Below are 26518 nucleotides of genomic sequence, written 5' to 3'. Positions count from 1 at the left end.
ACATTGTATACCCAAACTAAATTGTTAGCTTCTTGGAAGCTAGTTCCTTAATTTTATTTCTTTGCAACTTCTACAGTGTCTAGCATGCTAGGTACTTAATTCACAATTGGTATTCAACAGATATGTGTTACTTTGTTTTAAAATATTATAAATATCATTACTGGATTTAATAACATTTTAAAATTTTTAAATTAAATTATTAAGTATTTATTTAATAATTTACTTTAAAAATCCTAAGAATAATACAGTATCAAATTCTACCTATCTGGTAAGGACTCAAAGGAAAGTCTAAGTCTAATAAATTGGTATTCCCCACATTCCACATAACCTCATCTACCCCCATCCCCCCTGAAACACAATTATTTAGACAGATTTCTAGGCCAGATTTCTCTTCTAGTGGAAACAATACCCATATTTATAATGACAACAGTTTAGCTTCTAGAATGAATTTTTATTATGATTCTCAATAACAAGATGACATTTTCTTAATTGATATCTCTTCAGACAAGACTATTATGATTATTCCTTAAATTATTTTGATAAGATTTTGCATTTGAAAATAAGAACTCTTGTTTATGTATCAGATGGAAGAGTTTCACGTAGAATTATAGTCTACACATACATCATCCTGTTCATTTTTCTCAGACAGGCAGAAGCTACTAGGATAGTATTTCTGATCCCTGGTCTCCACATCTTAGGCTATTCCCTGTTGTTCTCCTTTCTGTGCTTTGAAAGGCAGCATAGCATAGTGGTTAAATGCATAGGTTTTTAAGATATGACTTTTGATAAAAATAGCTTCCTCTTCTTAGGACTCTTATGGGAGTCATTTCATAGAAATGCATATAAACATTGGTACCTAGCTTGTCATATACTAAGTGCTCATCAAGCGACAGATCTTTGTATGAGTCAAAGGAAAATAAAAGGCGCTTGTTGAAAGCTTACCTTCTTTCAGAAAAGCTTATTTTTAAACTTTTCTGAAACCGGATAAAGTATATGTTGTTATATAAGTATTTTGCATAGGCTCAAAAATTGATTTAGCCACATTTCCATCAATAGAGTTGGCTGTGGACTGACACAGACACACAGACAATACCACGGCTGGCATATGGGAAGAGATGGGGGAAGGGCATGCTTGCAGATTAATGAAAGATGAAGTCATTCTGCTCTCAAAAAACAAGGAGATAAACTGTTTTATTGTTGTATTTAATCCAACAAAATATAGTTATTTATCTGTAATCTGTTTATTTTACACAAAAAAGAAACGGGTCAAAAACTTTAAGTAATACACTCAAGTTCACATAGTGATTTCATTCAGGATTTGACAATGAGTGCAAAGCTGGACCACTAGCCAAAAGCCATCAGTAGCTGAAGTACCAGGACAATAAGGGTCTTTCAACAGAGGTTTTAAGTACAAAACTTTTAAGGGCCAAGTGCTGTGTATGTATATGAATGTGTATATGTGTGTGCACACACATGTGTGTGTATGTGCATGATATAAACAATTCAGAGGTGAGGAACTATAGAAAACAGAGAACACCATAACCTAACAAAATAATAGACATTCAATGTTCGTCCTTTCCTCCCTCCTTCCATGATTCCTTCTGTTTTTTCTTTATCACTAAGTTGATTAAACAAAACAGACCATTTCTAATGGCTGCTTTAGGATGTGCTGCAACGATGTTATAAATTTAAAAATCCTACAGCTTACGCCATTGTGAATACACTGAAGGATATTCAAAGAATTGGAGACTTCTTATCTTCATCCCTCAACTATCATAATTGTGTTTGTTTAGATTATGTTCTATTCATTAAACTTCTTAGCAGAACTCCAGTTTATGAACCCTTATAAAGGATTGAATGAGGGAGAAAAAAATACTGCTTGGTCAGTATAATCAGCATATTCAGGTAAAGAAGGATATAGAACAAAATAAATTATTTCCATTTTAAAATAAATTTATTATTTAAAATAAATATCATTTCCGTCCCTCTTGGTTATGGCTATTAGAATGGAGGTTTCACAGAGATTGCATATAACTGAAATTTCTAGGTCTTTACATCCCTAATCTTGAAAGCCTTCCCTAAAGCAACTTGGCTTATTTAAATTATTTCTATATTTCAAGACCCTGTTCACATTCAGTGACCTTCCTGAGGTCTCCCCATCATCCCAAATAAAATGCTTGGAACAACAGAAGCGGTGAGGCTGAGTGAAACCACTAACCATGCCCGAAGTAGCCCTCAGACTGCCATATAAATAAATACAGATACATATTTAAAGAGCAAATTATAAAAGCATTAAATTATCCATCTCCTCAGGGTGCCAAATTTTCAGCCTGCACAGGCTATCTGCATGTTTGGCTCATGCCCTTGCTGTAGACCTGTGGAGCATGTGATCTGATTTTTGGATCAAAAAATACAGTTTCCACATAACTAATACAAATATGCATACATTGTCCCTTTCAATGTTGTTGTTTTTTTTTGAGACCACAACTTGAGCCTTGGAAGAAATTATAATGGGGAACTTTATTTCAAGAAACTCACACAAATTAAATAGAGCAGAATTTATGTAAAACTGGTCCCAACATGTCTCTTTCAGCCTACCTCCGTTCCTCAATCTAAGGTACACATCAGATACATTTAAAAAGGTAGAGCTACATCTTCCAGTTAATTTGAACTCTGCCTGTTTCTATCCATCTGTAAGCAAACAAAACAGTTCTGAGCCCTAAGGGGCTCCTCGCTTGCATGAGTTCCTTCTTTTATGCAGTACTGTTGGTTTGGAGGGCAGGGGCATAAGCGGTGGCTGAAACAGGTATCTGCATTCCTACCTACATCAAAGGGCTACCTTTTTCTTTCATGGAACTTAGAGCTTTCAGGAGGGCAAGGGATCCATGCTCAGCCATAATGTGCTATTTTGCATTTATAAATCACTAATTGCTGTTTCTCTGGGATCTCCTGCATGTCCAAAGACACTCAGACCGACCCAAATATAGATTAGGCACTTCACCAAAGAGATTCTCTGTTCCTGCTGTCAAGTCTTTGAACACATGACAATAATTACTGTTCAGAGAGACACTAGAACACAAGGAAAGCTCCCAGGCGCCACTTAGCTCTCCTTCCTTCCTGCATCCCCTCTCTCCACCCCATCACTGAAACCTGAACCCGCCAATTAGATGAACAGCCTGATACTGCTAGATGCAGCACAAAGCCTGCATCTTAATGCAGCTGTTAGACTGACAATTCAATTCTAGCCTGGAATTGACTAAGATTCTCTCATCCAGTTCCTTGGGGCTCAGAAGACCCTCCTTGTCCATTTTTGTACCCCAATAAACAGGCATTTATCTCTAAGAACGTGGAAGGTTTAGTTCTATAAAAATAGATGTGAACGTGAAAAATTGTGATCCCAGTTTAGCCACTAGATGACTCAGCTGGCGTGGACTGAGGGCACTCTGAGGGCAGCTCACTTATCTGCTATCCCAGAACACACCTTAAACTCCCAGTCACAGAGGAGCGTGCCCAAGGAACCATCTATTTCCCTCGAGCTGCAAACCACAGAGTTCTACTTTAGCAGAAGTTTGGACAATCTACAATGTTCTTTCCCGTGTCTATCCTATTATAAAATCAGCTCTAACTTATGATAGACTGTAGAAAGTATCAAGAGCAGAATCTTGAAGCATGCATTTCAGAGTTGCTTGCCTCGCCCTTCACTAACTACAAATACATAGCATTCAGGCTCCTCTGACATGCAGCAACTGCTTTTGTGTTTATAGCTATTAAGAAAACGGAAAATAAGAAAGCAAGGGCTACCTCATTTTTCTTACATAGAATGTGTTCTCCGTACCTCTGCCAAACAGATGAAGACTACCTGAAGCATTAATCCTCAGGAAACCAAGTCACTGACTGAAGTGGAATCAGTCCTATGCATCAAGAGGATTTAAGAAAAGGAAAAATAAGTTTAAGGAGTCACACATTAATTATCTGCTATTTATTAGGCATTGTTATTTTTAATACATTATTTTATTTTACTTTAAAAAACTGAATTAATTTTTCCTGTTAAATGCGTGAGGTGGATATTTTCACTCACAGTTTACAGATAGGGAAAAGTGATGCAGAAGATTAAATAACTTACCCAAAGTTAAAGAGCTGGTGAATAGCAGAGCTGGAATTAAAAACCTAATCTACTATTACCAGAATTTATTTAACAGAGTTAAACTATGATTGTTGCAGTTAGAGGTTTCAGGAAATGCCCCTTGGTGATAAATAAACAAACAAACAAAAAACCAAACAAAAAACAACTCTGAAAAGAAACACATGTTTGAAACTCTGTATCTGCAAGGGGTCTCTAGACCCTCCACTGCTCTTTGAAGGCATGGTGATCATACTGTAAGGGATTTATCTCTGAATGAATCTAGCATTCCATAATAAGACTAGTCTTTGCTATATGTCAAAACTTATTACATCTATTGTATATCAAACCTAATTTTTAGGTTCATGTATATAATTTGAGTATATACTTATCATTTACTGTATTGATTCTGGACTAGATCATGGTGCTACAATGATTTAAAAAGACCAAATCCCCAGGCTAAAGGTGCTCACAGCAAAAGAGGGCAACAAATGTATTCATTTGGTGCATTACCAGCATAAGCAGAGTATTAAGAGATCATAAGGAAAGAAATAATAACAGAGGCAAATTGGAAGCAACCTAAACAATCAACAGGATATTGTCAGGTAACTTATGGTCTAGCCACATGATGGAATACTAGTCAGCCATTAGAATCACATTGTAGCAGAGTACCTGATGACTTTGGAATATTTTTGATATCTATTGTTAAGCTGGACAAGCAGGCTATATAACATATACACAATACGGAGCTTTCTCCCTGACTACTAGGATAAGCAATAATTATTCACATTTAGATTTGCACATATAGATTTAGCTCACTGTTAATACTAAGCCACTTTACGTGTGAATTACAAAGCAATGGAGAGAGAATCAAAAGGTCTAGTCTCTTATGTAATCTCTATGTGACCTTGGCCTTGACATTTAACCTCTGAAAAACCTTTTCTTTTAATCTATTAAATGTGTTGATTGGTAAGACTAGATGATCTCTAACATCTATTTAAGTTATAAAATTCCATGATTCGGTGTTTCTTGCTGAGAGAAAAATATTTTTGACTCAGGTTTATAGTGTTTATAAGTGGAAAGTTCTTAACAATTAAAAAAAACAAAAGTAACTCTGACTAATTACAGTCAAAAGCAAACTGAGAAAGGTATTGCAGTACTTAAAAACATGTAAGTGAAGCAGTGATGGGCAAAGTTAATGGGAAAAATCACCACAGTGATTACAACCATTGTGAACGGTTGTCAGAAACAGCAAGTAAATTACAGAGAAAAGGACCTATAAATCTTTTTCTGAAAATCACTACTATTATCATGATGTTAACTGGGTAATTTTTCCAGCATAAGGGGCAAATGCATTTTTAAAAACATAATCAGTTGGATGGTACACATAGAAAATGCAATTCTTACAACAGCTAATCTGAGGTTATTCTATTCGATGAAATAAGCAAAAAACAAAATCACGTTGCATATTAGTATAAAAGTTATATGCATAAAATGATAGATCTTTTAGCTAGTCTTCATTTATTCAGCTTTCTTTATAGAATAGAGAACAGAGAAAGAAATCTCAGAAATCACAACTCATATAGACATGGGCAAACCTCATTAATATTAAAGATAATATCCATAAAAATAAACTTTGAATTAATTATGTTTGGATTATCCAGTATTTTCATTAAAGAAAAACAGAGCATGGAGTCGACTGCGAAATGGCATTTGTTTCTAATTGCTTATGATTTAAATAAACCAATGTTAGATTAAAGAGCTTTTACTCTTAATACCATGGAAGATTTGCCTTAGGGTTTTCTGAGCACAGTTTATAATTCTAGAGTTGGTGAGAATCATATTCCTCATAAATTACAGCCCACATGCAGAAGCTGTTTCTTTCACACTTCACTACTTGTATATCTAGTTATATTAACAGGTACTTGCTATTCTTTGTTTTCTTTAGCTCAAATAATACCTTAACTCCTTTTATTTGTACTGTGATTCATGTTTTCAAAAGTGCTTTCATATCCTTTTTGTTGCTTAAATCTCAAATACTTCTTTGAAGTAGATAAGGCAGGCATCAACCTGTCTGAGCCTCAGTTTCCGCCTCTGTAATATGAAAATAATAACAATAATACCTCAACATAAGTTTTTCTGAAGATTAAGTGAGATGTTGGTAATGATGATTATATTTTACATTTATTGATCATTTACTATATGCTAAATATCATTCTAATTGTGCTGCATCAGTTAACTTACTTAATCAACATAGTAACCCTATAAAATAGGTCCTATTATTATCCCTATTTAAATCTGAGTCACAGAAAGCAAAAATAACTTGCCCAAGGTTACACAGAAAATTACAGTTCCACTAGGTAACGACGTAAGCTACCTAGAATTATATCTGGCATCATGTTGCTTCCTTTTGTCAATAAACAAATTTTCTCATTGACTCATGGTTTCATCAAGACTCCAATGCAGTCATTTCAAATTCTTAATTGAAAGAGGAATGACATAAATTATACAATATAAATTCTATCAATTCTGAGTAACTCACTTTGATCCTATACTTAAAAATAAACAAGTAGGACCTAATCTTAATGCATCATATCATATATCACAGTCATGAATATCATTTGCCCAATTTAAAAGAAGTTAGAACATGGCTAGAAAGAGGACTAAATGAATAAGAAGTATTCTAAGCAGTTTTAAATGGTTTTTGGAGCTCATGGAATTGGAAGAGGTTAGAAAAAGAGTTAACATTTAGAAGCTCTGTATTTCATACAGACACACACACACACACACATACCATCTATGAAGCAGGAATTATAAAAAGATATATTTTAAAAGATACATTTTATCAAAACCCCTTATGCTTAAAGAGAAATCATTCCTTATTGAATTACATTAAAAATATTTTTTTCTAAAACAAAACTGCCATTCCTGAAGTCACATGATAAAGAATTCATATTTTTATTCTAAGCAAGATTCTGATCACAACATATATGCTCTTTTGCTTGAGCCATAATGGTATTCAATAAATGTTTCATTTATAAAATTTGGAACCCAACTCTCTTTATTCTACCAATAGTAATATGTATCATCACACACACGCACACACGCACACGCACACACACACACACACACACGCACACACGCACACACACACACACAAACACACACACAACCTTCTTCCCTATAGCTAAAAATAAATTTTACTTGTTTTTCTTCTACCAAGTGCCCTCTATCAAAATCTGATCATGATAATTCCCAATAGTTCAATCACTCTTTATTTAAAGAAAATAAATCTTAAAAATACTAACACCTTGACAGTGATTTTCAAATACAAGAGTAAATATATTGATTAGCATAATGAGAAAATGAAAGCATTTATAAAGTGCCATGAGGACTTATCTACCAGAAGATTTATATTTTAATTAAATCTACTACCAAGTCAATATAGGAAAAGAAGATATTGGTTCCAGTGTCAGAGTTAATAAAGTTAGCACTCCATGAATCAGGAGAGAGAAGAAAGGGGCTTTGAACAGAAAAAGATGGGCTGGAGTGAGGGGGGAAGAATACTGAGGTGAGCTGGAATCCTTGTCCTATTGACAAACCTCTGAGTTACTGTCAAAGTTATTGCATATCCATAGAGCATGTTTTTCCAAATTAGGAAAAGGTTACCCTTTATCAAGACTTATTATTTCCATCTGTTGGAAATTTTTTATCTATTCTTATTGTGTTAGAACCAGATTCTGTACTATCATCTTCCTTAAAATTGTTGTAATAAGCATACAAATCAACAATATCCATGACACAAATGGTATCCTGTTAGACATGAGGGCATAGTGCACCGTACAACCACATACAGCAGTCCTGGTTCCCGTGTTCAGAACAGAGACTTCTGTATATGCCCCACAGTGTCCTTTCACTACTAAGAAAGAGCTGAAAATTTTGTCTACAAATGACTTTTCAGAAAACCAAGTCCTAGTGTTGGACTTGGACTACAGGGAATTCCCTGGTAGTCCAGTGGTTAGGAGTCCGCGCTTTCACTGCAGAGGAACTGGGAAGAACTGGGTTTTATCCCTGTTTGAGGAACTAAGATCCCACAAGTCACGAGGCCAAAATAAATAGATAAATAAATAAATAAATAAATAAATAAAAGGTTAAGACAATGACTGCCGACTAAATATAGAGCCCATAAAGCAAAACATCAGCTGGGCACTTGCAACATTGTTCTGGAGAGCAATACTGGTTACCTACTGCATTTCTGTGTTCAATAATACAACTTCCACCTACCAACTAAAGGAATGGTGTTTTATTAAAATAAGGCTGGTATGTTTTAGAAAAGTATCCTCAAAACTATAGAGCTAGCATATTTACTAAATTCTGCTTTGTTCTGACCCAAAGAGGTTTGAATGCATGGTTTATAACACTTTACTGAAAACACTGAGGACAGCATATGCTAGAGGTGATTTTCATCCATCATTTTTAGAAGAGTATTATATACTATTGTGAAACCTATATTTTAAATTATTTTTAAATCTATAGAATAACATTCTTTTACTGCTAATCTTATAACACATTTCACAACAGGATAGAGCATTATGCTCTCTCTAATGTAAAATAATTTCTTACTTATTTTCCCCTCAAATAAATTTTAAAAATGCATTCTTATGTTGTACTAATATAAAAAAAATTCCCTAGTGTCAATAATTATGTCTTTATTGGTATGGTGTCTCTCCTTTGATTATAAATTATCTGAAAACTGGAAGATCTCTATAACTGAAATCTTAGTCCAGAAATTAAGCTAGATAGCTAATGTTTATTTGTGCCACTCACTGCATTACACACTTTACAGAGTTTTTCTCATTTGATCCACACAACATTGTAATTTTGGTAAAATAATTATTCATAGAATAGAAAATAAAACACAGAAATTAAGATGTGCAATTTTTTACAAGATAAGGAAAATATCACAATCTATAAAGACAGAATTTATACCCAGGAACCCTAACTCCAGACCTGCAGCCTTAACTGCAGGGCTAGATTATGCTAGTCTACTTCTGCAAGGAAGCTTTTGGTCTTCTGAGGGAAAGTGATATGGCAATTCCAAATGATATGGAAAATAATGAATGAATGCTTCCCAGTTGTCCTCTATGATTTGCTCCACTTGTCTTCAGGCCTCTTTTTAAAAATCTATCAGCACTTCTCACCCTCTCATCAGCCTAAAGAGCAGAATCCCCAAAGGAATGTTGAAAGTTGTTATCTCGCATCACCCAAATTCACTCTTGCTTCACGTTCTCCCTGACAACTCTATTCATCAGCCTGTCTGTCTGCTTCAGACTCAAAATTCTCTTAAGACTTGGTTTTGAAAGCAAGGCTCAACATTTCTGTTCTTTTCTGAGCCTGTCGATCCATCCCTCACATTCACACAATGCCTCCTTGTGCATGACAGAGATGCCCAAGTTCATTATCCACGGGCTGCTGCTGAGTGAGATTTCATCCTTTCTTTACCATCTTAACTAAAGCAGGTCTTCTCTTTTCCTTTGTCATCTTCCAACCACTCTCTGAGACAGATGAAGCATCCAGCATGTTCTATTTCCATAACATTTACATAGTATTAATAGAAACACAGGCCAGTATTCAAAGATGACACTGAAGAAGTTTGTTCACATTTTATAACATAACTCTCCAAGAAGATGATCTTGCCAGTGTTCTGCTGAAACAAGTTCTTTTTTCTCAACTGAGAGGCGTGGTTTTTATGTATCATTTTGGGAAGAGTCTTATGAACTTTTTTTTTTTTTAATTAACTATTGTCAGTCTGACTGGAATGGTGAAATGACATCAATATTGTCAGTTTCAACCAAGAGTCATTAGAGTCACAATAAAATATCATGCCTCTAGGGACTATTTATTATAGTATAAAAAGGAGTCAAATATAACTTCAACAAGATTTCTCAGACTGTGTCTTTGTCTGGAAGAAGCTTCTTTTCCATATCTAGTCAGTCAGGAGATCAAAGCTCTTTCCCACCTTCTCTCATTAACTGCCTGTTGACCAGTATAAACTTCAAAACAGAACAAAAGGAGACTCCTTGCATCTCTCAGATGGTATGTAATTTACTGTGGTGTATTGTGTTGGTCTATGATTATTTCTTTGTTTTTCTTCTACTTTGACTTCAAAATTTTCCCTTATCTCTCTTACTATGTTTGCATTCTCTCTGAGACTTTTCACTCCCTCCTTGACTATAACTCAGACAAATTATTCATTACAACCTCCTTCAGTCTCTGATTTTGATTTCTGGCCTTGTTCCTCAATCTTTGCAATAGCCCCAACAGTAGTTAATTTATACTTTTAAGAAACAGCCATGAAATTAAACTTTGGTAATCACTTTCACATAATCCATATTTTTCCTCCCATATAAAAACAAACATACATCAACTCAAATAAAGATGATAGGAAAATGAAATAAAACATTGGGATGAATTAAGAATTGGGGTGACTTTTTAAAATACTTAGAATTATTGAATTTGCTACAAAAATTGAACAGGAAGTTCCCAAGTTAAAAACAAGTTACATTCTGATTATTCTTTTATAGGTTAGTTGCTTGGATTTTTGAAAGCACTTATATAAATGACCAAATTTGGGGAAATAGTCTTGGTAAATACAGATTTTAAAATCAGCGTTAGACCAGATGTGGTCAGGGAGATGAAGGAATAGAGTGAGGAAGGGAAAGGTTGAGCTACCTAATTGAGACCTTGGTGAGACCAAAAGTGCCAATCACCTAGAGTGGTGGTTGGCAGTTCACAAAGTGTGCCTGAGGGTTAACAGGGATAACTTGTATCAGCATCACCCTAGGTGTGTTAAAAGTGCACATTCCCAGAACACACTTCTGATCACTTGTATCAGAATCTCTGGGAGTGGAACCCAAGGATTCTCCATTACAGAGAAGCTCCCTAGGTGACTGCACAACTAAATTAGAGAACATTTCCATAGCTATAAATATATAGAAAATCAATATACAGCATTATAAAAACTAAAGTAAACGATGCAACCAAGGCCTTTACCATTTTATATTAAAATTCTTCTATCCAGTTGTTTGATTTGACTCAGGGTGCCTTGTTTTATTTTGGCTGCTGGCCTGATGGGCCAAGTTCTTTATTTTATGTCTGGTCTCTGTGCTGTTACTGTCAGAGAAAAGGCTAATTTGAATCTTATTGGAAATGTCTGCCTCTATCTGGGTCATAGAAGTTAAGTGTGACCTTTAAGTACTTCATATTTTCTTAAAAATATGTCAGTATCATGCACATATGTATGTGACCTTTCAGGCTGGCTATACAATCACATGTACTCTCTCTACCTATAATGAAGTAGAAAAGTGAATATTTGAAAATACAATTGATTTTTTGTGTTCTTAAATAAATATACTTCTAGTAATGAAAAAATGGAATGTTTTTCTTCCTGGAATGAAAAGAAAAAATAAGGAACGTGAGAAAGAAAAGAAAATAGTCAACTACAGGAGAGGAAAGAAAATAAATTTCTGGGAATGTACTGTCCCTAACTCAGTGTTCTCAGCCAGTAATTGAGCATCATAATTACTATTAGAATAGAAACACTTCAGACAAGGCCTGAAGTCAGTGATTAGCTACTAAAAAGAGCAGCAGTGATGAACATTGCCAGGATCACAGTGATAAGGCAGCAAAGCAACACAATCTGTACTTTTACTGAGTGAGGCCTAGAATATTTAGATTATGTTTTCTTTTTCAAATTTTACACCTGTTTAGAATTACAGATAAATATGTACTTACAAGATTACTGTACATATGTTTTATTGAGGGAGAGCTATTTAGTCAAACCTCTTAGATTTAGGGAAAAATAGAGTCAAACTAATTTGATTTTGATTTTCTTTTAAACCTGCCTCTCAAGAAAGTATAGAAAAGACTCAAGTAAAGATTACCTACGTAGGTGCAATACACAGTTTTGTTCCTTGTTACTGTCTACCAGTTCCATGTACTATAATCCTTTCATGCCTATTTTTTATCTCTACAGAACTCATCTCTTGACCCATGATATTCCAAATTAAACTAAAAAAAATAGAAGCACAAAGCTGAGCATAAAAACAGAACGTTTGATCTCAGTAGATTTTCTTCTAGTACACAGGATTCTATTTTCTGATTCACAATCAAAGATTTACGTACGATTACATCAAGTAGCTCAGATTCCAGTGGGGTCACTACCCTCAAACAAGACACTAATATGTTATTCATAAGTAAAAACATAGCAAGCTACCCCAGGAATAGAATTATTAATATAACTGTCCTGTCATTCACTGAGTGAAATACTGAATGAGGGAAAAGCCTTTGTTAATTACACTTTAAATAAACATTTAACATTCCAGTGCTTTAGATGATGCAATAGGGAAACATTTGTGTAGAATGAAACCTGTTTTTACTGTTGATTGAATCAAAACTTTGTAATGTTGCCAGGCAATGGACTAGTACACTTATAGAAAAATCAAATTTAATTGGACAAATTAATTGATGAAAAACAAAACAAAGTACGTAAAAATTGGGAAATAATTTATTTTTATTGCCCAAATCACAGACTGACCCAAAATTTTGCTTAAATTATTTAATTTATGTTTATTTTATATTATAACAAATGAAAGAAGACAAAAACCCAAAAATTTGCCTAACGATTGCTTCATTTGAGATGAGAAATGAGCATTAAGTGATTAACGGCCAATCCAATAGTGATAAATAAATATTAGTTATCTCTGCAGACTATTCTGTTTCCCTGTAAGGTTTTATTTCTTTAAATAGATAATATAATTGCCCTTAATAAGTGCAAAAGTAAATATAGTCATGATTTATTATTTTTATCAACTACCAGAATCAACTGTTGGATAAAGATACCAATGTGATTCAGAACTTGCTAATCTTTAGAGAAGATTAATATTGATAATACAGTTGTGATAATAATCAAACATTAAAAATAGGTTAGATTAAAGGAAATCAATTTTCAGCAGGTTTAGTCAATGGTTTACAAAATATTTCTAAGAATGGAAATTGGATTGAACTAGCAAAGGTGCTGTTTTTATTCTTATTTTAAGATAATGGTATAACATATTTTTTAAATGCTTTAATTACCTAAGAACTCTATTTTTTTCATGTTTGGATGTATGTGTGTGTGTGGGGGTGTACTTCTGAGACGTTTATGTATCATAGCTTTTCATGTGTTTTAACTACTAAAGCTTGTTCATAAATTACCTGAAGTCAGGGGTTGTAAATTAGGAGCAATTTTGCCCTCCTACCAGAGGACACTTGGCAATGTCTAGAGACATTTTTGGTTGTCACAAGTAAGGGGGGGGCGCTACTGGTATATAGTGAATAGAGGCAAGGGACGCTGCTAAACATCCTACAATACACAGAACAAGCCCCCAGGACAAAGTATTAACTGGATCAAAATGTCAGTCGTGCCAAGCTTCAAAAACCCTCCCCTAAATCTTTCACTTTGACCCTAATCTCCAGCAAACTCTTAGTTCAAAAAGAAGCACTTTTCTGTGGAACATAGAATGTTGCGCCCTGGTAGCGCCTCTCTTCCTCAGTACCACTGGATGGGTAATGCATTTACACTGGTAAATGTGAATTCAGAATAAAACAAGGGCAAGTCATCATTTCAAGATAAAATGACTAAGATGAAACTTCAATAGCCCTAAGTGTTTTACTGCTTTTGTTTCCTCTGACAATAAACATCATATTTATGCTTACGTTCTGTTTTGCTAGGTGTGAAGATAGAATTCTAATGAACCATCAAATATCATAAAAAAGGAGTGAGAACAAGCACCTAGCTCAAAGGTCCACTGCCTGCTCATATCAGGCCCTCAATTCACTCTGGCAGTCTCTATATAACAAATGAGCTGTAGAGAAATGCTTTTTGCTGGCAGTATACCTATAACTTAAAATATTTTTCACCAGGAAAAAAAATAAACTACACACACACACATACACACACACACACACTCACACACCCAAAACAACAAAACTCCTCTGTCTATTCTGTTGGCTAAAAAGGCAGAACAGACACATTTCAAAGTATGCAAGTATATATTTCACTACTAAATTATTTCAAGCAAATAAATCTAGAGAACAGAAAGTGAAATAAACAGGACTTCAACATATCCAAATATCAACCAATGATAACTAGTTGAAAGACCAGCCTTTTAATATGCATCAAGACCAGTTATTTGGCTACAAGATATCTATGTACACACTTTCCTTTAAAAAATCCACTTCAAAGTGAAGGATGTGTTGGGAGATATTCTACTTTTTAAACTATTTCCATTTGGCCTTTGGAGGGATGTTAGCCTATTCTTATTAAACTTAAAAGCTTAAAGAAGAAGGTAGAATTTAAATTCTTAAGAATTTAAAGTCTTTGCTTTTCTTTTATTACCAATCTTAAATAAAAATTCACTAGGAGAAAGATGCCAAGACATATATACCTTTCTGGTACATTTGTATAATATTTAGGGAAAATTTCACCAAACAAGTATTTACAGATTTTATATTTTAATTTATTTATATTCAGTTATGTTTCAAAAAATTATCTTTACAATTCACTTTATGGCTAACAAATATGGACACAAAATAGCAACAGAAAAAAAATAAATTTGAAAGTTTATTAAATTAACCAAGAATATAGGAAAAAGGGAAAATAAGAATAATGAGATGGAAACATGAGTGAAGTACACACAACATACAGTCCTAGAGACTTTAGAAATGACCCACATATTTGACTCTTGTTCATTTAATAAAATTTTTAAAAGTTGCTGAAGAATGTGTACATGCAAAAGAGCGACAGAGAGAGACGAAGTCACTATTTTTTGGATTCAGAAAGGGCATTAGATTCAATTACACTAACATTCTATGCATAGTCTCTCTCGTTGTACCCCTAACTCTTCTACAAGCCACTAGAAGTTTTGGGAATGTTTGCTAAATTTCAATAAATGACTACAAAATACGAGCTTAGTATATTCCATAATCGGCTAAGATATCACAATCTCTAATTTTAGTAACACTCTAGTCTTTGTCTTTTCATTGCCCTACCTAAAAAATAACCCAGTCTTGTTAATAACCCAATAATTCCCTTTACCTCTTCTATGCCATGTCCCTCAGTTAGTGCTTACACCCAGATGACTAACATATACATTACCCCAGTACAGGTCTCTTTTTTCAGGTCCAGATCCATGCATTCAACTGCCTATTTGTCACTTATCTTATATGACCACAAGGTACCTCAACACTTATTCTTGATATCTCCTTCTACTTCATTCTGTGTATCTGAATATATTGACAGCTTTCTATCTTCACCACCTCCATCCAAGTCCAAGACATTATAATAGGAACTACTGCAACATCTTCCTAACAGGCTGTCAAATAGCCATTCCAAACACCCTCTAATCTGTGAAAACAAATCTGATCATATTAGCTCTTCATAAAACCTTAAATAATGTCTCTTTGCTATTTTAGAATAAAAACAAAACACTTTAAATGACCTAGAAGACTTGGCTTGTTCTGGAAACAAAATTCAGTCTCATTTCAAACCTCTCTCCCTGCTCCCTGTACTAATCCAGCTACAATGGCCTTTCACTTGCATTCTCCCTCCTCTGTCCTACTATAGGACTTTTGAACATGCTATTTTTCTCTACATGGAACATCTTCTGTTCTCTCTTCACCTGGTTCACATCCAATCACCCTTCCAATTCAGTCACAATGCGATTTCTTGGAAAATTTTTCTCAGAGCCTTTGACTAGGCCAAATCTGACCAGGAGAGACTCCTAGAACTCCATGTTTCTCTCCTTCCTAACTGCTGAAGTGGTTGCAATTTTAGATTTGTTTGTGGAATTACCTCGTGAGTGTCTTTCTCCCTACAAGAATATCAAAGAGGGCAGGAACTATACGTCTGGCTTTGCTCATTACTAGACCCTCAGGTCTTACCATGGTGCTTGGCACCTACTGCATGCCCAGGAAATATTCATCAAAAAACTAATTAGACATTGCAGTGATACCTTAAATTAAGAATGATAAAAAATTAACTATTTGAGGGGTTGGTCATAATTTCTGAAGCAGTGATACATTGTGGGGAAAGACACATTTTTCTGACAATGGCATGAAAGGCCAGTGCTTAAAAATTATTAAAACCATAATGACTTGAGACCAATAAGAAACTCTCACTTATGGAACTCTTAACTGTACCATTTAGACACGTTATTATTTAAAAATCTTTATTGGAGTATAATTGCTTTACAATGATGTGTTAGTTTCTGCTATATAACAAAGTGAATCAGCTATATGCATATGTATATACCCATATCCCCTCCCTCTTGCATCTCCCTCCCACCCTCCTTATCCCACCCTGCTAGGTGGACACAAAGCACCAAGCAGATCTCCCTGTGCTATGTGGCTGCTTCCCACTAGCAATCTATTTTACATTTGGTAGTGTATATATATCCATACCACTCACTCACTTTGTCCCAGCTTACCCTTCCCCCTCCCCGTGTCCTCAAGTCCATTCTCTATGTCGGCGTCTTTATTCCTGTCCTGGCCCTAGGTTCTTCAGAACCATTATTTTTGTTTTTAAAATTCCATATGTATGTGTTACCATATGGTATTTGTTTTTCTCTTCCTGACTTACTTCACTCTGTATGACAGTCTCTAGGTCCATCCACCTCACTACAAAAAATTCAATTTCGTTTCTTTTTATGGCTGAGTAATACCCCATTGTATATATGTGCCACATCTTCTTTATCCATTCATCTGTTGATGGACATTTAGATTGCTTGCCATGTCCTGGCTATTGTAAATAGAACTGCAATGAACATTGTGGTACATGACTCTTTATGAATTATGGTTTTCTCAGGGTATATGCCCAGTAGTGGGATTGCTGAGTCATATGGTAGTTCTATTTTTAGTTATTTAAGGAACCTCCATACTGTTCTCCATAGTGGCTGTATCAATTTACATTCCCACCAACAGTGCAAGAGGGTTCCCTTTTCTCCACACCCTCACCAGCATTTATTGTTTCTAGATATTTTGATGATCGCCATTCTGACCGGTGTGAGGTGATACCTCATTGTAGTTTTGATTTGCATTTCTCTAGTGATTAGTGATCTTGAGTATCCTTTCATGTATTTCTTGGCAATCTGTGTATCTTCTTTGGAGAAATGTCTATTTAGGTCTTCTGCCCATTTTTGGATTGGGTTGTTTGTTTTTATGATACTGAGCTGCATGAGCTGCTTGTATATTTTGGAGATTAATCTTTTGTCAGTTGCTTCATTTGCAAATATTTTCTCCCATTCTGAGGGTTGTCTTTTCATCTTGTTTATGGTTTCCTTTGCTGTGCAAAAGCTTTTAAGTTTCATTAGGTCCCATTTGTTTTTATTTTTGTTTTTACTTCCATTTCTCTACGAGGTGGGTCAAAAAGAATCTTGCTGTGATTTATGTCATAGAGTGTTCTGTCTATGTTTTCCTCTAAGAGTTTTATAGTCTCTGGCCTTACATTTAGGTCTTTAATCCATTTTGAGTTTATTTTTGTGTATGGTGTTAGGGAATGTTCTAATTTCATTTGTTTACATGTAGCTGTCCAGTTTTCCCAGCACCACTTGTTGAAGAGGCTGTCTTTTCTCCATTGTATATTCTTGCCTCCTTTATCAAAGATGAGGTGACCATATGTGCGTGGATTCATCTCTGGGCTTTCTATCCTGTTTCATTGATCTACATTTCTGTTTTTCTGCCAGTATCATACTGTCTTGATTACTGTAGCTTTGTAGTATAGTCTGAAGTCAGGAACCCTGATTCCTCCAGCTCCGTTTTTTTTTCTCAAGATTGCTTTGGGTATTCGGGGTCTTTTGTGTTTCCATACAAATTGTGAAATTTTTTGTTCTAGTTCTGTGGAAAATGCCATTGGTAGTTTGATAGGGATTGCATTGAATCTGTAGATTGCTTTGGGTAGTATAGTCATTTTCACAATGTTGATTCTTCCAATCCAAGAACATGGTATATCTCTCCATCTGTTTGTATCGTATTTAATTTCTTTCATCAGTGTCTTATAGTTTTCTGAGTACAGGTCTTTTGTCTCTTTAGGTAGGTTTATTCCTAAGTATTTTATTCTTTTTGTTGCAATGGTAAATGGGAGTGTTTCCTTAATTTCTCTTTCAGATTTTTCATCATTAGTGTATAGGAATGCAAGAGACTTCTGTGCATTAATCTTGTATCCTGCTAGTTTACCAAATTCATTGATTAGCTCTAGTAGTTTTCCGGTAGCATCTTTAGGATTCGCTATGTATAGTATCATATCATCTGCAAACAGCAACAGTTTAACTTCTTTTCTGATTTGGATTCCTTTTATTTCTTTTTCTTTTCTAATTGCTGTCGTTAAAACTTCCAAAACTATGTTGAATAACAGTGGTGAGAGTGGGCACCCTTGTCTTGTCCCTGATCTTAGTGGAAATGGTTTCAGTTTTTCACCATTGAGATCAACGTTGGCTGTGGGTTTGTTACATATGGCCTTTATTATGTTGAGGTCAGTTCCCTCTATGCCTACTTTCTGGAGGATTTTTATCATAAATGGGTGTTGAATTTTGTCAAAAGCTTTTTCTGCATCTATTGAGACGATCATATGGTTTTTCTCCTTCAATTTGTTAACATGGTTTATCAGATTGATTGAATTGCATATATTGAAGAATCCTTGCATTCCTAGGAAAACCCCACTTGCTCATGGTGTATGATCCTTTTAATGTGCTGCTGGATTCTGTTTGCTGGTATTTTGTCAAGGATTTTTGCATCTATTGCAAAAACAGATATTGGCCTGTAGTTTTCTTTTTTTGTGACATCTTTGTCTGGTTTTGGTATCAGGGTGATGGTGGCCTCGTGGTATGAGTTTGGGAGTGTTCCTCCCTCTGCTATGTTCTGGAAGAGTTTGAGAAGGATAGGTGTTAGCTCTTCTCTAAATATTTGATAGAATTTGACTGTGAGGCCATCTGGTCCTGGGCTTTTGTTTGTTGGAAGATTTTTAAATCACTGTTTCAATTTCAGTGCTTGTGATTGGTCTGTTTATATTTTCTAATTCTTCCTGCTTCAGTCTCAGAAGACTGTGCTTTTCTAAGAATTTGTCCATTTCTTTCAGGTTGTCCATTTTATTGGCATATAGTTGCCTGTAGTAATCTCCCATGATCCTTTGTATTTCTGCAGTGTCAGTTGTTACTTCTCCTTTTTCATTTCTAATTCTATTGATTTGAGTCTTCTCCCTTTTTTTCTTGATGAGTCTGGCTAATGGTTTATTTATTTTGTTTATCTTCTCAAAGAACCAGCTTTTAGTTTTATTGATCTTTGCTGTTATTTCATTCATTTCTTTTTCATTTACTTCTGATTGATCTTTATGATATCTTTCCTTCTGCTAATTTTGGGTTTTTTTGTTCTCCTTTCTGTAATTGCTTTAGGTGTAAGGTTAGGTTGTTTATTTGAGATGTTTCTTGTTTCTTGAGGTAGGATTGTATTGCTATAAACTTCCCTCTTAGAACTGCTTTTGCTGCATCCCATAGGTTTTGGGTTATCGTGTTTTCATTGTCATTTGTTTCTAGGTATTTTTTGATTTCCTCTTTGATTTCTTCAGTGATCTCTTGGTTATTTAGTAGTGTACTGTTTAGCCTCCATGTGTTTGTACTTTTTACAGTTTTTTTTCCTGTAATTGATATCTTTCATAGTGTTGTGGCTGGAAAAGATACTTGATATGATTTCAATTTTCTTAAATTTACCAAGGCTTGATTTGTGACCCAAGATATGATCTACCCTGGAGAATATTCCATGAGCCCTTGAGAAGAAAGTGTATCCTGTTGTTTTTGGATGGAATGTCCTATAAGTATCAATTAAGTCCATCTTGTTTAATGTATCATTTAAAGCTTGTGTTTCCTTATTTATTTTCATTTTGGATGACCTGTCCATTGGTGAAAGTGGGGTGTTAAAGTCCCCTACTCTGATTGTGTCATTGTCGATTTCCGCTTTATGGCTGTTAGCATTTGCCTTCTGTGTTGAGGTGCTCCTATGTTGGGTGCATAAATTTTTACAATTGTTATATCTTCTTCTTGGATTGATCCCTTGATCATTATGTAGTGTCCTTCTTTTAGACACGTTATTTTATTTAATTATCTCAATTGCTCTATGAGACCGATGGTATTGTTCCGATTTTAAATACGAGAAAATTTTAAAAGGTTAAGTAACTTGCCTAGGGTCTAATAAAATGTAAATGGTAGAGCTGGGATTTGAACCCAGGTTGCAGTCATTCTAAAGTCCATGACTTTAAATTGTCTGCTTATGTAAACTTAGTAACATTTAATTCAGATTACTGTTTATTTTCATAAATAGTCATGAACCCCTTTTTTTAATGTTAATAACTCTCACCCATTTTATAATTTTGGAGGATCGCCCTCTATGGAATAGCCTTGTTCTATCTTCCATGTCAATATACAAGAGTAATACTTTCTTATTTTTGGGTTTTGTTTTGTTTTTTTTTTGGTCACACTATTGACTATAAGATGTAGTTATTCAATGAAAGTCAGTTCTAAAATGGTCAAAAGATTTCATTACAGAAAAGCCTGTTGACAATAGCCCAATGACATTATAACAAGGATCCCATGTGGAAGGTAGTCTTTCTCTTAAAGATCTTAAAAAATAAAAAATCAAGAGTACAAGAATTTTATAAGGAAACACTAAGGAATATCAAAATATCAGAGTCACAAGGGTTATTAAGGAAGGTTTATGGGAGGCAAATTTTCTCCAAGCATGCAAATTCTAAAAGGAAGGGGCATGGTTGAACCGTACCTGAAGATAGACATTATAACTAGCTTGGAAACCGTGGGTGCTGGAAAACATTTATTACAGAATTACTTTTTACACTAAATACTATTTCTGAGGACTACTTCTGGCTTGAAATGGCACAGATGAAAAAACACAAAATAGAGCTGCATTTGGCTTGCAGAATATCAACCAGAGAGTAAGCGCGACCTTTCCAAGAACAGTGTTTTAGATCATGTCCACTTTAAAACGGTGAATAAATCTTGCTTAATTCAGTGAAATTGCTGGCTTTAGGAAGAACCTATTTGGGGCCAAATTTTTTAAAAATTCAATATTGGTTATGCACTGGGCACATTTTCATATTAATGGTATCACATCTCTACAGTGACTCTGACACATTTGCCACTGACCTCCATAGGTTGATGGAATTAGGAGTTTTGTGTGTATTCCAAATTTAAAAAAGCAATTCTCTGGTTCAAATGTCAGCTCTCTGCCTGCCTTTAAACAATATGTAGCCGTTTAATATCTAATGTATTCAGAATTGAAAGAATATCACACAAAATGCTCTACTTTCCATGTACAATAAAGGTATAGAAACTTCAGATTTCTAAGCAATAATAGAAAAGTATGGCAATACTCTCAGCCATTAGAGTATACAGAGAAGGCAGAAGTTCTTTTGTGGAAACTGGCAGATATTGGCAACTCTTCTGAAATCTCAGAGAATTTTTTTTTTATTATTGTCAATCTGATAAAAGCTTTAAATTTGGGGAGGGAAAAAGGAAATGTCTCAATAATCAAGTATTAAACATAACTCACTAAAGGAAGGCCCTAAAGCTCTCAGATATATTAAATAAGGAGCATGTTTATACCTGGAACGAATAACAAAATCTAATTAAAAGTTGAAACAAAAGCTTCACAACCATTATGGGGGAAGACAAGCAGGGCCCCCGAGGTTAAAGGGTGGCATCCGGACTGCATATCAGGCAACTAGATGTATAGTGAGAAGAGGGCATGGGGAGGGCGGTGGTTAGAACTGCCTCAGATAACCAGGTCTGTCTTGGTCACCAGGCTTCAGTGTCTTTATCTTTAGAAGACTTGGTTTGAATCAGTGCTAAGACTTGATTTAGATTTAAAATACTAGATTAAATTTTAGATTTAAAATTCCTAACTGTCTGTAGAATATTACCTGCAAAGGAAGCTAGACCTGGACTCTGAATTTCTGAGTTCTAATTCATGACAAGCATTCATATTTCCTATAACACTGCATGTTGTAAATCTGTGGATGGCAAAAATTCTTACAAATGCTTGCTATTAAAGATTTTCTGGTAGCACAGTAGAAATAGACCAAGGACATTAGGTTCACGGAAGATATTTTATCAAGGAGACTTTCTTGTATAATTAAAAAGTACAAGTTAGTATTGTTCTCAAGATACCCTTGTTGGGGCTGAAAACACAGTGTATTAGTCACAAAGTGCAACAATGCTTTAGTGTCTCCAAATGCTTTCTTTGTACCCCACTTGCTTAAAAATCTTCAGTTGAACCATATGAAATTTCTGATATTCATCTCTTTTGACCTAAACAAACCAGTAATTCTATATGGTGTAACCTGTACTAATTTGTTTGTACATATGTTTGTGTATATACATATATATATATATATATATATATATATATATATATACACGTGTGTGTGTATGTGTGTGTGTGTGCATAACACTAATTAAAATGTTAGATAAATTCAATAATCAATATGGTTACCTATATTATTCAGAAACCTTACTAAATGAAGTAAGCTTTTATGGGCTACTCTAGCTCATTGGTCTTTCCCTATTCCATAAGAAAAGTTTTAATCAATGTTTATTTATATGATCATTTTTGTAAATACACACAGCAGGAGGGAATTTTAACATCTTCATTATTTAACAGTGAAATATCAGAAGTTAAGTGAGTTTCTTGTTTAATGGGCTATGATTTGAAAAGGGGGCTAAAGTATTCTCGGGCTTAAAAACTTGTTAGTACATTCACAGGGAAATATGTGGGGTGATTCAGGCTTGTGTCTTTTATTGTCTTTGAGACATAGTAGAATTTGGTTAGTTTTACTGTTACTTCAAATACTGAAAAATTGTCAGTGATTCTAAAAGTCAAATGGCAATGCAAGCATAGTTGTCAGTATAGGATGATTTCTCCAAGCCCCTCAGCATTTACCATATCGCTTTTTATCTGTACATATGATTCATGAAGCTGTGTATATTTCTCAGTCAAGGTTTTGGAATTTTGCTTATTTATTTGTGTTTACCTCTAAGTAGCTCTTAAAACTGTACCCTTTTTCTACCTATTTTCCTGCTCTACTTTTGTTAGGCATTCAAGTGATCAGTGCTTCTAGGAAAACTTAACTTTGCCTAGCTCTGGGGGCAAGAGTCTTGATTAGCCTAGAGATTCTTGGTAATTCTCTTCTAATGCCTGTGACTGGTTTAGGAAAGAGTCAATGAGACCGGAGGGAAAATGCTTAGGAACTTGTGGGAAAGGCACACACACACACACACACACACACACACAGTCCTAGTCTATTTTAGGATGTAGTTATATGAGCATATATGAAGCATGTACGAGCATATGTAAAGCTACTGCACTCATCTTGTAATCACAACTAGACAAACATAAGGACGAAAGCCAATCAATATGCTGAAGATGGCAGAGAGATAATGGCCAGGGTCAAGAGAATCTAGAGATGTCAAACTGTCTGACTTCTGGATTTCTGGTTATGTGACATAATAAATTTGTGATTGTTTTCCTTGAAGAGGAAGTATTCTGACACAGATAAAAACTAAGTCTTAACATCTTCCTGCCAATCTTATTTTTCAAGACTCTAGTAAAGAGCAGTATATTGCAGAGGGCACAGTAAGCATTCAGGAAATTGTCTCTGAGTACATAAATGGGAACAAACTGCACATTTTTTAAGGCTATCTCAATATGATGAAGCCAAACCATTACTAAATCAGCACACTTCCAGAGAAATTATATACGCAGAGTATCAACCTAATGAAAATGACAGATATTCTTTGTGTTTGACTATGTGACTGTATCTGTTTATATTTATATAAAACAGTCAATAAGATGGTTAATACTGAATTTCTGAAATGAGTTTTCCCCCAGTATTTCTTTCCTAGCATAAGTAAAGTAGGTTATAAATTTCCTCACTTTTTATGCCTATTTCAATACTTAGTGTAGGAGGCTCAGATGAGTGAGGGAGAAAGAAGAGGAGGAAAATGGAATAAAAGTTCATTTTGGAATCAAAAACTGATTAGCAAGAAGAATAATTTTAAGCAATTCACTTTTGAAGAAACTGTCATAATCGATAACTTCCCACAGCTTGGTTCATGAACCCTATTTTTAGTTGAACTAGTAACATAGGAAACAATTAGACATCATCATCAACGTTTTCATGCATTAATGCCAGCACAAATTAACTCCTACCACTAAAAATACTCCTTCTCTCTGTCACAATCTGTGAAGGGTATGACTTACTGCACTTAGGGCATAATTGTATCTCCTGCCTACACAAAACTGACACATAAAAATCAATATTAATTTAAAAAGATCAAAACTATCCTCATTATCTTATTTAGCTGTCTCTCCAAAACCAGGTTACCATTTATGACAGAAACACACCGCAGTCTGGACTTAACCAATTCTGCTGCCAAATAATAAATGTTCATTTATTGGTTGTGTCCAAGTAACTGTTTCCCTATGAACAGAGTTATTTATAGTGCAACCTCGAAAAAGGACCTGGTGTCTGACTATAAAGTTCATCTTGACTAAGATACTGCCATACTTAAAAATTTATTTTCTGTTCAACACATCTGTATTCTCTATTCTCCTCCCCACTTCTCCCCACAAACACTTCTAATATGAGAAAAAAATAAAAATGTATCTCAGAATTCCAGAATCATTGTGCCCTATAGAAAGTATAAAAGGCACGTATTTTACATCTTCTATTTTATCTTAAAAATTCACATATTTTTAATTTCATTATGTTATTGCATTTATTTTAATGTAAAAGTAATGACACACTATGTTTACCTGGCGGCTTTGCAAATGTGTGCCTCAGTTTGTGAAGCCTCAGGATACCTCTTTTTCTTGCCACTCTGTCTCCATTTTCTCCATGCTATCTGTCTTTCCTCAGGGCACTCTCAATGAAGAGAGTGGTAACAATCCCAGAAAATGTTACCAGCACTGAGATTAGTTACTCTGCAACCCTCACCCTAATCATGTCAAACACACTGACCATCAGGAACAGGAAACACAGGGTTGGAGTCTCCTCTGTCCTTTCCTGGTTCTGGTTCCAGTTATGCCTTGAGGCCACCTCTGAGACCTGGGACCCTAAGTGATGTGAGATATTTTATCAACATCAAAACTCATTCAAATGATTTTAGTTTTAACAAGTTGGTGTTTGCATGCAAATAAATATCACAACTAACTATAAACCACCCACAAACAAAAAGCCAAAGGGAGAGAGAAAGAGAAGAAATATAAGTGATCTATAAAGACGATCCATCATCTTTAATTTTAGGTAATTTTATCACTTATCTGGTCCCATTTTAAAAATTTTTGCCCAGAGTATAGGAATATGAAGTATAATTAACCTCCTTTTGCTAAATGTTCCAGAAGGAAAGAAATCTAAGTTTGAGATTTAAAATATATGTGTATATATTATAATATGTAATATATTTTTGTCCTCAAGTTGTCACTCACACATAAGAGTACATGGGCTTTGCAAGTCTGAGTAGTTTGGTTTGGGTTAGAAACCTAAGTCTATGTAATCATGGGCAAATTACTTAATCTCCAATTCTCAGTGCTCTAACCTATAAAAGGGCATAATAATAGTACTTGTCTAATATGTCCCTTGAGAAGATTAAATAAGTGCTTAATAAATGGCAATTGCTACTATTAGTAAATAATAACATTGGCAGAGTCTTAGACTCATAGTCATGCAGACAACAATTTCAGGAAATATTCTCCAAAACATTACTTATTTCCACCTTTTTACTCAAGGTGAGAAAATTTAATTTTCTGAGGTCAGTAGACAGACCCAAGGTCCTTCCAATAAGCTGTTGGCCTAAACTGGACAAGTGGCGAGGTCTTGTTCAAGGTCACTAGAGTCTGCTGTAGCGCATTTCAAAATGTAGCAGGAAAAAAAAGGGATATGGGACAATGGTGATTTCCAAAGTAATATCGATTTTTCCATTATAGAAAGACATGGCATAGACAGTTCGAACACTTAAGTACCCTTGAAAAGGGTGTGTTTTGTCTTCTATGACAGAACTTTTTTTTGTTTTTATTTTTGCATTAGTGAGGTGATTTGCTATTTGAACTTGAGTTTAGGTCAGTCTCTACCTCATGCTATTGCTGCTATTTATACACTTTAAATATAAATGCCCTGGTTTCCTTCCAGGAACTAGTGAGCTATGTGCTTGAGGTCACTGAAATTTAAAAATGTGCATACTCTATGAACAGAATTAATAAGGAGTTGCTAATGGAAGGCAAACTGAATCTAGGGAACTGGTC

The 26518-nt window shown here is 34.8% G+C and overlaps 1 protein-coding gene across 21 annotated transcripts in view; it reads right to left on the bottom strand.

The window, feature by feature from the left end:
* Positions 1-26518, bottom strand: part of NRXN1 (neurexin 1) — a 1120109-nt gene that overhangs the window by 784746 nt on the left and 308845 nt on the right. The gene's annotated exons all lie outside the window — the stretch shown is intronic.

This window comes from Balaenoptera physalus (assembly GCF_965194825.1).
Source record: "Balaenoptera physalus genome assembly, chromosome: 15".
NCBI classification, from domain to species: Eukaryota; Metazoa; Chordata; class Mammalia; order Artiodactyla; family Balaenopteridae; genus Balaenoptera; species Balaenoptera physalus.
The sequence above is the reverse complement of the archived record's forward strand: the minus strand, read 5'-3'. Positions and strand labels throughout refer to the sequence as shown.